The sequence below is a fragment of the Triticum urartu genome, chromosome 7A, assembly GCF_056163025.1.
Source record: "Triticum urartu cultivar PI428250 chromosome 7A, HENAU_Tu73, whole genome shotgun sequence".
Classification (NCBI taxonomy): domain Eukaryota; kingdom Viridiplantae; phylum Streptophyta; class Magnoliopsida; order Poales; family Poaceae; genus Triticum; species Triticum urartu.
Window position 1 is genome coordinate 44,453,958 of NC_141879.1, and position 15,123 is coordinate 44,469,080.

A 15,123-nucleotide genomic window follows, 5' to 3' on the forward strand; every position below is an offset into this window, starting at 1 on the left:
TCCAGATGTCTTTCGAGCCTAGACAACCCATGATACACACACGGACAGTTCACCTATATTTGAAGGAACAAAATCATCAACTTTCTGTTTACTATTTGCAGCTGCGACCATTCAGATACGAAGATTCCAACAGCGTGATAACTGCGACAAAGCTCAGTGTTACTACACACGCAGACACGCTCAACCAGCCAGCCAGCCAGCCAGTCTGTAACAAGGAAGTCTATCAGGCCGTAAAAGTAAAACTATAGACGAAACGAACACCTCATAGTGTACTCCCTCCGTCAGATTTACTAGTCTTAATCTTTTTTGGGTCATATTTTGATCATAATTTTAACTAATAAAATATAGTATGTTATATGTAGCAAAAATAATATCACTGGAAACCACATTCAAATTTGAATCCAACATTATAATTTTTGATGACATGCATTAAGATTTTTCTCGTTAAACATGTGGTCAAACTTTATCCAAAAGTACAATAGGGACTCTTAAATCGAGAGATTTGCTTCACGTCTCAAATATATAGCAATGTAAAATGCTTCCGGTTTCCATTGGTTTGCCACAGCTGCTTGCAGGCACGGTGGAAACGGCCAATTGTCACGGTCGAAGCGAAAAAGGGAAGGGATCAAATGACCAGTGGAAGCTTAGCTAGATGTATATAACTGTGGCGGGATGGCGACGGACTAATCATTTCGGAGGAATCCGACGTACCGGCCGTCGCCGTCGATCGCCGTACCGGGCTTGATATCTACACCACCGACGGAGAGGCGTATGTGCCGTCGCCCAGAGAATTGTGGTTCATCTTGATTGGTGGCAGCGGCACCGGTGGGTCGCACGTCCCTATCATGAGCATACGCTTTCGTTTTACAGATACATCCAACGGCATACATGAGTGGCCAGACCGAACCAACGGAATGCTAAAAGAAAGAAGAGTCCATGTTATGTGGTCCCTGGGCAAAGCTGCCCGTGAGCGTGAGAGCCCGTGCCGGCAGCAATGAACAAAATCAAGCGAAGATCATTACTCTCTGGGTCGATCGACGATCCTGTGAGTGGGCCAACCAACTAGTATGTAGACCCGATGGTAATTTGGCTCTGAATGTTCTTTCCTCTGCTCTGCTTGGTGAAATGCAGTTCAGCAACAGTTGGAACTGCAAAATTTACGGTGCTCCTTTTTTTTCAAACAATTAAAAAAAAAGACTTACAGTACTCCTGTTAAATAGTGTCACGGGATTACTGGGAATAGCCTAACGGTAGACAAAAAGCAACGCTGGCTGCTAGTAGTGTTCTCCAAATGCTCTCCACTCAAATGTCCATCCATCTATCCAGAGTGCAATATCTTTTGTCCAATCCTTAACTCTATGCATGCACACACATGCACCCACACACGTAGGTAGGTAGAGGTGACAGGATAGGGGGGGCTTTGGAGTGGTGACTTTTCCAGCGTCCACTCCATTCAGCTCTGATCTATCATGTGCCACACTCCTAAAATGGTAGCACCAGCCTTAGCTTCGATTGTCAATCCACCCATGGCAGCCACTTTCTGCAACCAAGCTACTACTAAAAAGAAACATCACATCCTACTGCTTAATGCTACTCCAAGGTGGAGTAACTAGTAGAACCAATAGTGCACAAACAAACATACACAAGACGAGATCGATGAAGCATGCCATTCGAAGGTGGATCGAGAAATGCCTCAGTTTTTGGGGGCACAAAAGGATGGATCGACGGATGGATGGAGGCGGGCCATCACTCATTTCTCATCCCCATCCATCTCTCTCCTCTTTCCTTGCACCATTTGGAGCGAATTCGTAAGAAGATTTCCTCTTCCTCTTCCCTTACACTCTCCTAGTAGCAGGGGAGGTCACTACTTCTAGAGTTGGGGCCGCTACAGAGCATTATTGTCATGGGAGATCATATGGGTGAAACCACCAGTGTATGTGTGTTGTCGTAGTAATCATCACATAAGCAAATGAGATGCACATTTAATCCTTTTTTTAGGAAATCCTCTCTTCTTTTTGTAATGTTTTCACGACAAAAAGAAATTCAGAAGCTCATGCATGCCTCTTGGAGCAACAGTTGAAAGCTCACAAATGATAAGCGAGGAAGTTTCTTTATCACATGCACGTACTTGGCTGTACTAGTATTTTTTGTTCTCTCTCTCCCATCGTGGTTTGATTTATTTATATGTACCTGACCAAAACTACCAAACCCTTGTCATCTTATCTTCCCCCAGTTCAGGCCGGCCATCATCATGCATGCATAAGATGCATTGCTAGCTCTGCCATCACTCACATGGCCTGTGCCAACAATAATTTGTCCACTAGATCCAGTAAATGGGGAACCACCAGGGTATCCCGCTAGCTCTGACTTCCTCCTGAAGATCTTGAATACGGCAGCGCCCTGAATTGTTGGAATTTTGCTAGTAGGCTTTTGGCCCAGAGCTCAACTAAAATTCTGAAATTCTCTTGGCTCATTCATGCACACATGTGAGTGGAGTGAGTGAGGCTAAAGTTTAGTCCCACCCCAGAAATTGAGAGAGAGTTGCACCTCTTTATAAGGTGAGCTCTTCTACCACTTGTATGAGCATGAGAAGAGAAGACATACACGCTCGCCTCGTCACGACGCGCCGCGCCTCGTCACGACGCGCCGCGCCACGCCGCGCCGCGCCGCGGGTTGCGGGATTGAGCCAAGAATTTCAACAAGTTGACGCCAAAGTGGGAAGGCCCTTATCGGGTAATACGAGTCACCAGGACCGGCGCAGTCCGCCTGGAGACCGAAGATGCCATTCCGGTGAGTAACTCCTGGAACATTGAGCATCTTCGCAAGTTTTACCCGTGAGGCGTGGCTTGCCGGGCCCCCCGGCAAGCCACCTTTTGTACGAGCCTTGCCGATGACGCATGTAACCCTTTGTATAAAGCCAGGCGCAGACGCTGAGCATAAATAAATGAAGCGCTGGCGCCCAAAGTTATAGCATGCATGCTAGGTCGAGTCTCGTCCTTGGTTAAGGTTGATAGTGCTTAGCGGCGACTAACTCCTAGCTTAGAGGTCGAGTGTGCGTCTCTTTGTCTTTCTTTTGTCTTCTTTGGTTCACAGGACACACAGATATCCGTACCGAACCACTTGGGGAGAAAAAAAAGAGGAACAGACCAGCATCTAGCCCCCGGCAAGCCAGTATTGCCGGGGGCTGCAAGAGCAAAGATTTACCCACGGCGAACCAGGGTTGCCGGGGACTACAGCTTCAGATAAGTTCTTCATCCCTTATCATGTGTTCCATTATGGACTGAGGTATGTGAAACCTCGTTTTCCCTTAAGCTACCGTGCTCCCCTAACTCTAGGCCTTAGGGCTCGTTCCTGGGGACAAGTTTGGTCGTAGTCGCGGCAGCGAAAGGATGAAACAAGGAGCCTGAACCAGCCTCATCCCTGCCTCCGCCAAAGGCGTGAGGAAGGTTGAGCGAAGTGGGGAGACGGCAAGGCCTGTTGCCGGGCAAGGAAATGTTTATCTTGAAGATATCAAGGATTTACTCCTTGTCGTGGGTTCCACCCGCAAACAAATGACCCGGCAAACATCCCTTTTTCATTAAAAAAACATTCCACTCAGGTACAGTCCATAGGGAATGAAAAACATGAATGATGCGATTACAAGTTTTAAATTCAACAAAGGCCCGAAGGCTTACAAACCAAAAAGAGATAATGTGCCCGTAATCCCTTTCTTGTCCCTCTCCTCAGGAGGCAGGTCAAGGAGGCGAAAAGGACAAAAGGAGTGCCTAGGCGAGCTACGGGTGGCAGAAGACACCAAGAGAACATCTTGGTGGCCGTCCAAAGGCTGGATAGTGATGGCGGCGCCGGAAGCAGAGCTCGAAGACGACGCGGCAGGACGTCAGCACGCGTCGAAGGCATCGGTGCCCGCGTACTCTGACTTGACGGCCTTGCCGCCCGCCCTCTTCCTCTTCCGCAGCCTCCCAACGCCAGCCGCCCAAGGAGACGACCCCGAAAAGTTCAGGGAGCTGGCGACATGGATGATGGGGTCGCCGATGCCGCACGGAGCGGCACCCGACACCTAGTCGGACCCGTCATCCCGCCGCCTACTACCCTCGTCGTCGCTGCCGCTGTCCTCCTCGTCACTCCCGCCCGAGGAGGAGTCTTCACTATTAGAAGAGCTCTCCACGCAGCACCTTGCACGGGTCCCAAAGAGCCTGAAGACCTTGACGGAGAGAAGGCCACCCTCCATCAGCTTAAAATGGAGAGTGAGCCCCTCCGTCAAGCGGTGGATATGAGCAAATGTCTTCCATCCCCGACGAAGATACATCACGTGAGGGGCGGGGAAGTCGACGCGGACCCGCGTGCCACTGATCCCGCAGCCCCTCATGTGCAGCCGCAACGACTCCGGCGGATCCAGCTCCATCTCCCGCGCAAATGGAGTCGGGAGACGAAGGCGACGGCGCGGCGGGCGGCGCAGCCTGACGAAGAACTCACAAGGGTCATCCCCAACATGGCCCTCCGTTGGAGGAGGAGCTGCTGGCGGAGGCGAGGCCAGCGCGCCACCCCGTCCTCCCCTTCCCCGAGCGCCCCGGCCTCGCCCCCTCCCCCTTCCCCTCGCGGCTGGCTCTGCCACCGCAGACGCAGGAGAAAGAGGGACGCGTTGTCGAGCGGCGACCCTCGCCGCCACTGTTGAAGGACCAGGATTCCCTCTCTCCATGACGGATGGAAAGGAGGAGCAGAAGCTGAAGGAAGAAGATGATGAAAGAATGTGGGATGCCATCCCCCCTCCCGCTCTTTATAAAGGATCGGGGTTGGGGCTCGGCCGCCCCGCTCGGCCAATCAAGATACGGAAGGCGCAGGGAGCCAGGACCGACCCGCCGCCCCAACCAGCGACGGCCCGGTTTCCCGCCTCCACCGTTTGCCACCCCAAGCGCATGGGAGACACGTGGCGGACGTGCAGAACCGAGGGGACGGGTGAGATGACCACTCCCCACCCCGTGATCGTGGGGAGTGGACGCCTTGAAGACCGCGCCTTAGCCCCATTCAGTAAATGGGCCACGCCTCCACGCCTCCCTCCGTTTATGGGGAAGGCGCGAACCGCCCCTTTACTATGATGTGACGCATGCCTGCGGGAACCAACCCCACGCATGCCGCCCATGTCACACGCGCCTCCCCACGCCGCGCCACGTGCGGGAATCGTGGGAAGTGCAGCGCGCGAAGAATCTTACCGCGGTAAAAACCGCCCCGCCTGCCCGCGCACCGTTTTTGGGCCTAGCCCAACAACGCGTTGCGCTTATGTGTGGCCCAGGCCCGGAGGCTCCTATCGGTGTACAAAAAGAGGGGTACACTTTTTGTACCCCTATAACTGTGCACGGGCAGTCTGAGCCGCGGATACCACCACACCAAGCAAGGCAAGGGAGGTGAGCCAGTGTAAGACCGAAGCTCAAGAGAACTAGAACGACGCCAAGGCCAAGACCACGAAGAGCAAAGGGGACGAAGCGGACTCCCCCGGCAAGATCCTTGCCGGGAGACAGTTCTAGCAGCCCCGGCAAGACCCTTGCCGCGGCGACTCGTCCCGCGCCTACGGAGCAAATCACCCTTGAGTCCACTGCCCCCAAAGGGTAAGGATTCGGGAGACATCCCCGTGGAGGCATGCAGATCTTTGTGAAGACATTCAAGATCAGATACGCACTAAGGAGACGACAACCCTTGGCGGGATCCCAGCCGAGGAAGACCACAAGGCCCCCGGCAAGCGCCTTGCCGGGGATGACAGCAGGCGCCTCGGCAAGACCCTTGCCGGGGCCCCAGCAAGGCCCTTGCCGAGGACACCCGCAGGGCCACCATCAGGCCCACGCCGACTAAACCTCAACCACCGCATGCATGCAGTTGCCGATCCAACCAGCTGGGCAGGCACCTGCGTGGAGGCATGCAGATCTTCGTGAAGACCCACCACTGCGCCACCTCAGCTGCTTGCCTACCTACATGGCATCGCAGGCGTCGCTGGCCAGGGCGCGTGTCGACACAAGAAGGAGCGGCGACGGACGAGACATGTTTCTCCCCCGTCCCCGATAAAGCAAGGACACCTAAGCAAGACGCATTAAATGCGCCTTGTCACGTGATGTGAGGGATAACCTCGCAGCACTGTACCCTTTCCACCTCCTATGTGCCACTGTGGCAACCCCTTTTTTCTATAAAAGGAGGCCCGAGGCGACCAGAGGAAGGATTCGGCTTTTGAAGCTCCTCACGCCCCATAGCTAGCTCAAGAACACAGAGATACAATCCACCAAAGCAGGAGTAGGGTTTTACGCATCCTCGCGGCCCGAACCTGGATAAACGAACCATGTGCTATCTGTTTGATCCACTCTTCTCACGACCCCGCGCCCCGCTAACCACAGTAGGGATTCTTGTGATCCCATAGGAGGTGGCGCATGAGAGCAGTCTACTGGTTTCAGACCATGGGCTGCTATGACGCCACCAAGGGCAAGCCTGAGGGCAATCTTAATCCAGCACAGCTGGAAGCTTTTGAGAAGATCGATACCCTCTTCAAAGGCGCTCTTCTGAGTGTTCTTGATGACTCAATTGTGGATTCGTATATGTCGTTTGACAACAGCAAGGACATGTGGGCTGCGCTCGAGGCCAAGTTTGGTGCCTCGGACGCCGGCAGCGAGTTGTACGTCATGAAGCAATTCTATGACTACAAGATGACTGATGAGCGCGCTGTTGTACAGCAGGCTCATGAGATACAGTCGCTCGCAAAAGAACTTGAGTACTTCAAGTATGTGTTGCCGGACAAATTTGTTGCCGGGGGCATCATTGCCAAGCTTCCACCTTCGTGGAACAATTTTGCTACTTCCCTGAAACACAAGAGACAGGAGTTTTCCGTTGCGGATCTCATTGGTACTCTTGATGTTGAAGAGAAGGCAAGAGCAAAGGACACACATGCTCGAGTTGCTGAGGGAGGTTCTAGTGCCCACATGGTACAGATGAAGAACTTCCAGCCCAACAAGTTCAAAAACAACAAGAACAAAACTCAGGGCAAAGGCAAGTTTGATACAAAGAACAAGCCATCACATTCTACCAACTTCAAGAAGAATTCTCATAAGAAGGGGAAGGAACTTTGCCATGTCTGCGGTGATCCTAATCACTGGGTTCCGAAGTTTCCTAACCGCTTTGAGGAACGCGAACATGAGAAGAGCAGCAAGTCCGCTAATGTCGTCATCGGTGATACTGATATGAAGGAATCAGGGTACGGTATTTTTCCTACCATCCTTTCAGTATTTCAATCCCCTGATTGGTTAATTGACACTGGTGCCAATATACATGTTTGTGCTGACGCGTCCATGTTTTCTTCTTACCAGGCCACTGGGACTTCTCCCGTGCTGATGGGGAACGGGTCACATGCCATCATTCGAGGTGTTGGTACGGTCGATCTGAAGTTTACTTCGGGGAAGACCGTGCGTCTGAAGAACATTCATCATGTGCCGTCCATCAATAAAAATCTCGTTAGCGGTTCCCGTTTATGTCAAGATGGTTTTAAGTTGGTTTTCGAATCCAATAAAGTTGTAATTTCTAAGTGTGGACAATTTGTTGGAAAAGGCTATGAGTGCGGAGACTTGTTCCTCCTATCTTTGTCAGATATTTGCACTAAAGTTATTAATAATGTTTGCCACAATAATGAGTCTGATATTTGGCATTCACGACTTTGTCATATTAACTTTGGATGCATGACGCGGCTAGCCAATATGAATTTAATTCTGAAAATCTCTCCTGTCAAGGGCTCTCAGTGCCAAGTATGTGTGCAAGCTAAGCAACCTCGCAAGTCCCATAAGACTGCAGAGGCAAGAGACTTGGCGCCACTAGAGCTTATACATTCTGATCTTTGTGAGATGAATGGCGTGTTGACAAAATGTGGAAAGAGATACTTCATGACGTTGATTGATGACTCCACTAGATATTGTTATGTGTATCTTCTGAAATCAAAAGATGAGGCTTTGACTTTCTTCAAAAACTATAAAGCTGAGGCAGAGAACCAATTTCATCGAAAAATTAAACGGCTTAGGACCGATCGTGGTGGAGAGTATTTTTCCAATGAATTTGATCTGTTTTGTGCGGAACATGGTATAATCCATGAGAGGACGCCTCCCTACTCACCCCAGTCAAATGGGGTAGCCGAAAGAAAGAACCGAACTCTAACTGATATGGTTAACACCATGTTAGACACTTCGGGTCTATCCAAGGAATGGTGGGGGGAGGCGCTAATGATTGCGTGTCATGTCCTAAACCGGGTTCCCACAAAGCATAAGACCATGACTCCATTTGAGGAATGGGAAAGGAAAAGGTTGAAACTCTCTTACCTACGTACTTGGGGTTGTTTGGCGAAAGTCAATATACCAATTCCCAAGAAGGGCAAGCTTGGACCAAAAACCGTGGATTGTGTTCTTCTGGGCTATGCTTTTCATAGCATCGGCTATAGATTTTTGATAATAAAATCTGAGGTGTCCGACATGCATGTTGGTACGATTATGGAGTCAAATGATGCAACTTTCTTTGAGGACATATTTCCTATGAAGGATATGTCGAGTTCATCAAATCAGGAGATACCTACTCCATCTAGTGAGGAATTCACTGTAATTCCTGAACCCACCATTGCGATGGAACACGTTGAGAATCCTGTTGAGGGTGACAATGGAACTCCTGTGAGGAGTAAGAGACAGAGGACTGCAAAGTCATTTGGTGATGATTTCATTGTGTACCTCGTGGATGACACACCCAGGACTATTTCAGAAGCCTATGCATCTCCTGATGCTGACTACTGGAAGGAAGCTGTACGTAGCGAGATGGATTCAGTCTTAGCTAATGGTACCTGGGAGATCACTGACCGTCCTTATGGGTGCAAACCTGTAGGATGTAAGTGGGTGTTCAAGAAGAAGCTTAGACCTGATGGTACGATTGAAAAGTACAAGGCACGGCTTGTGGCCAAGGGTTATACCCAGAAAGAAGGTGAAGACTTCTTTGATACTTACTCACTTGTGGCTAGACTGACCACAATTCGGGTGCTACTATCACTGGCTGCCTCACATGGTCTTCTCGTTCATCAAATGGACGTTAAGACAGCTTTCCTCAATGGAGAGTTGAAGGAGGAAATTTACATGGATCAGCCAGATGGTTTTGTAGTACCTGGTCAGGAAGGAAACGTGTGCAAGTTATTAAAGTCTTTATATGGCCTTAAACAAGCTCCTAAGGAGTGGCATGAGAAGTTCAAAAGAACATTAACTGCTGTCGGCTTTGTAGTAAACGATGGTGACAAGTGCGTGTACTATCGCTATGGTGGGGGCGAAGGAGTTATTCTTTGTCTGTATGTCCATGACCTATTGATATTTGGAACCAAACTTGATTTAATCAAGGAGGTTAAGGATTTCTTATCTCACTGTTTTGAGATGAAGGATCTAGGAGTAGTTGATGTTATCTTAAACATCTAGCTGTTGAGAGATGAGAATGGTGGGATCACACTGCTTCAGTCTCACTATGTGGAAAAGGTCTTGAGTCGTTTTGGGTATAGTGACTGCACACCTTCTCCAACTCCATATGATGCTAGTGTATTGCTTCGAAAGAATCGACAGATTGCTAGAGATCAACTGGGGTATTCTCAGATTATTGGTTCGCTTATGTATTTGGCGAGTGCCACGAGGCCTGACATCTCTTTTGCTGTGAGCAAGCTGAGTCGGTTTGTGTCAAAACCGGGAGATGATCATTGGCATGCGCTTGAGAGAGTTATGCGCTATTTGAAAGGCACCGCGAGCTATCGGATTCACTACACCGGGTATCCAAGGGTACTGGAGGGTTATAGTGACTCAAACTGGATTTCTGATGCTGATGAGATAAAGGCCACAAGTGGTTATGTTTTTACACTTGGTGGTGGCGCTGTTTCTTGGAAGTCTTGCAAGCAGACCATCTTAACGAGGTCAACTATGGAAGCAGAACTCACATCATTGGACACTACCACTGTTGAAGCAGAGTGGCTTCGTGAACTCTTGATGGACTTACCTATGGTTGAAAAACCAATACCCCCTATCCTGATGAACTGTGATAATCAAACTATGATCGTCAAGATAAACAGTTCGAAGGACAATATGAAGTTCTCAAGACATGTGAAGAGGAGACTAAAATCTGTCAGAAAATTGAGGAACTCCAGAGTTATTACGTTGGATTATATCCAGACGTCGAAAAACTTGGCAGATCCCTTCACAAAGGGTCTATCACGTAATGTGATAGATAATGCATCGATGGAGATGGGTTTGAGACCCACCACATGAGTTGTCCATAGTGGTAACCCACTCTATGTGATCGGAGATCCCGTGAAGTAGAAGTGGGAGACAAGCTGTTGGTCAGCTGGGAGGAGAGTATCCCTATATTGACTATCCCACTCCGTGAAGATGCAATACTCTCCTGATTTGCATGGCAGGTTGATACTTATCTTAATGTGTTCCAAGTGGCTTATTCGGGTAAGCAGAGATGTTGTCCTGCAGAACATCTTCCAAGGAACACACCTATATGAATTTGAATGTTAACGTCGCAGTCTGTGAGAATTGGATGTTCTCTAATAAATTCATGAAAAGGCCCTGGAGTATGACGTATACGCTCCACCCGCGGGGAAGCCTTGCGGCAGCAAAGTATCGGTCAAGAATTTGTGTGAAACTAGTCTCGCAGAAAACTTGTAGTTCAAGGCATAGTCCAATATTCAAGTTGTGATCTAGTGTAACATAAATCTCTAAGTGGAAGTTCAACTTCAAAGTCTCCACTAAGCACCGGTATATAAACAATATTTTGGAACTAAATGATGAGATGTGCCAATGAGACTTTGTGGGGGATTGTTGGAATTTTGCTAGTAGGACTTTGGCCCAAAGCCCAACTAAAATTTTGAAATTCTCTTGGCCCATTCATGCACACATGTGAGTGGAGTGAGTGAGGCTAAAGTTTAGTCCCACCCCGGAAGTTGAGAGAGAGTTGCACCTCTTTATACGGTGAGCTCTTCTACCACTTGTATGAGCATGAGAAGAGAAGACCTACACGCGCGCTCCTCCTCCTCGCTCGCCTCGCCACGCTATGCCTCGCCATGACGCGCCGCGGGTTGTGGGATTGAGCCGAGCCGAGGACAGAGCTATGCATGTTGTCTATATTTTTGCTGCTCGGGAAAATTAATGAGTCATTAATTAATAATTAACGGACGCGTTAATTACTGAACCGTTTCCGATTCTTTTGGATCGTGACGACTCGGACGTGGGGTTTATTCCCACGACCTACCCGTCCCGCACTATATAGTCAGGCAGACGTCTACCCTAGCCACCGCCGCTTCTTATGGTTTCTCACCACCGTTCCAGATCATTGCGCCGCCAAGCAAGTCTTCTCCATCCCACCTTTCGGCGTGCACCGAGAGAAGGGACAGCAGGCCTCCGGAACCCGGCCTCTCGTGATGCTGTACGGGAGAGGGGCGATCAGGTTTTTGGGGAGCGCACTCGCGCGACTGCTGGCAGCGACGACTTCGCGAACGTCGACTTCTTCCCCGACCTCGGCAACCTCGTCCTCGACGACATGGGTGAAAACGTCAACGCTGGCGGTGTTGCTCCCGCTGCACCGTATGTGATTCTATCCTTCATGTTCGAGATCGTGGTAGAATTCATGTTTCAAGTATGTGCCCTAGATGTGATCTATTCATCTGCTATGCTAGTTCACATGATTAGTTTTATCTCTGTTGTTGTAGTCATGAATTATCTTCTGTTTATTCGGAATAAATCTCGTACTAATTTGCTCATATTTCCAACAATCCAAAAACCTGATTATAGGCAATTTACTTCGAGTGGTTTTGCTGCGCATCTGAAGCCGCCTGCCTTTAAGGGGGCGCAATATAAGAGGTGGCGCACGAGAGCAGTCTACTGGTTTCAGACCATGGGCTGCTATGACGCCACCAAGGGCAAGCCTGAGGGCGATCTTAATCCAGCACAGCTGGAAGCTTTTGAGAAGATCGATACCCTCTTTAAAGGCGCTCTTCTGAGTGTTCTTGATGACTCAATTGTGGATTCGTATATGTCGTTTGACAACGGCAAGGACATGTGGGCTGCGCTCGAGGCCAAGTTTGGTGCCTCGGACGCCGGCAGCGAGTTGTACGTCATGGAGCAATTCTATGACTACAAGATGACTGATGAGCGCGCTGTTGTACAGCAGGCTCATGAGATACAGTCGCTCGCGAAAGAACTTGAGTACTTCAAGTGTGTGTTGCCGGACAAATTTGTTGCCGGGGGCATCATTGCCAAGCTTCCACCTTAGTGGAACAATTTTTCTACTTCCATGAAACACAAGAGACAGGAGTTTTCTGTTGCGGATCTCATTGGTACTCTTGATGTTGAAGAGAAGGCGAGGTGTGGCGTGGAGTGGCGAGGAGAGCGAGGAGGAGGAGCGCGCGTGTAGGTCTTCTCTTCTCATGCTCATACAAGTGGTAGAAGAGCTCACCTTATAAAGAGGTGCAACTCTCTCTCAACTTCCGGGGTGGGACTAAACTTTAGCCTCACTCACTGGGATCACACTGCTTCAGTCTCACTATGTGGAAAAGGTCTTGAGTCGTTTTGGGTATAGCGAGGCGTGGCGTGGCGTGGCGTGACGTGGAGACTTGGTGTCGTGGCGAGGCGTGGCGTGGCGTGGCGAGGCGAGCGAGGAGGAGGAGCGCGCGTGTAGGTCTTCTCTTCTCATGCTCATACAAGTGGTAGAAGAGCTCACCTTATAAAGAGGTGCAACTCTCTCTCAACTTCCGGGGTGGGACTAAACTTTAGCCTCACTCACTCCACTCACATGTGTGCATGAATGGGCCAAGAGAATTTCAAAATTTTAGTTGGGCTTTGGGCCAAAGTCCTACTAGCAAAATTCCAGCAACCCCCCACAAAGTCTCATTGGCACATCTCATCATTTAGTTCCAAAATATTGTTTATATACCGGTGCTTAGTGGAGACTGTGAAGTTGAATTTCCACTTAGAGATTTATGTTACACTAGACCACAACTTGAATAGTGGACTATGCCTTGAACTACAAGTTTTCTGCTAGACTAGTTTCACACAAATTCTTGACCGATACTTGGCTGCCGCAAGGCTTCCCCGCTGGTGGAGCATATACGTCATACTCCAGGGCCTTTTCATGAATTTATTAGAGAACACCCAATTCTCACAGACTGCGACGTTAACAGTCTAATTCATATAGGTGTGTTCCTCGGAAGATGTTCTGCAGGACAACATCTCTGCTTACCCGAATAAGCCAGTTCGAACACATTAAGATAAGTATCAACCTGCCATGCAGATCAGGAGAGTATTGCATCTTCACAGTGTGGGATAGTTAATATAGGGATACTCTCCTCCCAGCTGACCAACAGCTTGTCTCCCACTTCTACTTCACGGGATCTCCGATCACATAGAGTGGGTTACCACTATGGACAACTCATGCGGTGGGTCTCAAACCCATCTCCATCGATGCATTATCTATCACATTACGTGATAGACCCTTTGTGAAGGGATCTGCCAAGTTTTTCGACATATTGATATAATCCAACGTAATAACTCCGGAGTTCCTCAATTTTCTGACAGATTTTAGTCTCCTCTTCACATGTCTTGAGGACTTCATATTGTCCTTCGAACTGCTTATGTTGACGATCACAGTTTGATTATCACAGTTCATCAGGATAGGGGATATTGGTTTTTCAACCATAGGTAAGTCCATCAAGAGTTCACGAAGCCACTCTGCTTCAACAGTGGCAGTGTCCAATGCTGTGAGTTCTGCTTCCATAGTTGACCTCGTTAAGATGGTCTGCTTGCAAGACTTCCAAGAAACAGCGCCACCACCAAGTGTAAAAACATAACCACTTGTGGCCTTTATCTCATCAGCATCAGAAATCCAGTTTGAGTCACTATAACCCTCCAGTACCCTTGGATACCCGGTGTAGTGAATCCCATAGCTCGCGGTGCCTTTCAAATAGCGCATAACTCTCTCAAGCGCGTGCCAATGATCATCTCCCGGTTTTGACACAAACCGACTCAGCTTGCTCACAGCAAAAGAGATGTCAGGCCTCATGGCACTCGCCAAATACATAAGCGAACCAATAATCTGAGAATACCTCAGTTGATCTCTAGCAATCTGTCGATTCTTTCGAAGCAACACACTAGCATCATATGGAGTTGGAGAAGGTGTGCAGTCGCTATACCCAAAACGACTCAAGACCTTTTCCACATAGTGAGACTGAAGCAGTGTGATCCCACCATTCTCATCTCTCAACAGCTTGATGTTTAAGATAACATCAGCTACTCCTAGATCCTTCATCTCAAAACAGCGAGATAAGAAATCCTTAACCTCCTTGATTAAATCAAGTTTGGTTCCAAATATCAATAGGTCATGGACATACAGACAAAGAATAACTCCTTCGCCCCCACCATAGCGATAGTACACGCACTTGTCACCATCGTTTACTACAAATCCGGCAGCAGTTAATGTTCTTTTGAACTTCTCATGCCACTCCTTAGGAGCTTGTTTAAGGCCATATAAAGACTTTAATAACTTGCACACGTTTCCTTCCTGACCAGGTACTACAAAACCATCTGGCTGATCCATGTAAATTTCCTCCTTCAACTCTCCATTGAGGAAAGCTGTCTTAACGTCCATTTGATGAACGAGAAGACCATGTGAGGCAGCCAGTGATAGTAGCACCCGAATTGTGGTCAGTCTAGCCACGGGTGAGTAAGTATCAAAGAAGTCTTCACCTTCTTTCTGGGTATAACCCTTGGCCACAAGCCGTGCCTTGTACTTTTCAATCGTACCATCAGGTCTAAGCTTCTTCTTGAACACCCACTTACATCCTACAGGTTTGCACCCATAAGGACGGTCAGTGATCTCCCAGGTACCATTAGCTAAGATGGAATCCATCTCGCTACGTACAGCTTCCTTCCAGTAGTCAGCATCAGGAGATGCATAGGCTTGTGAAATAGTCCTGGGTGTGTCATCCACGAGGTACACAATGAAATCATCACCAAACGACTTTGCAGTCCTCTGTCTCTTACTCCTCACAGGAGTTCCATTGTCACCCTCAACAGGATTCTCAACGTGTTCCATCGCAAT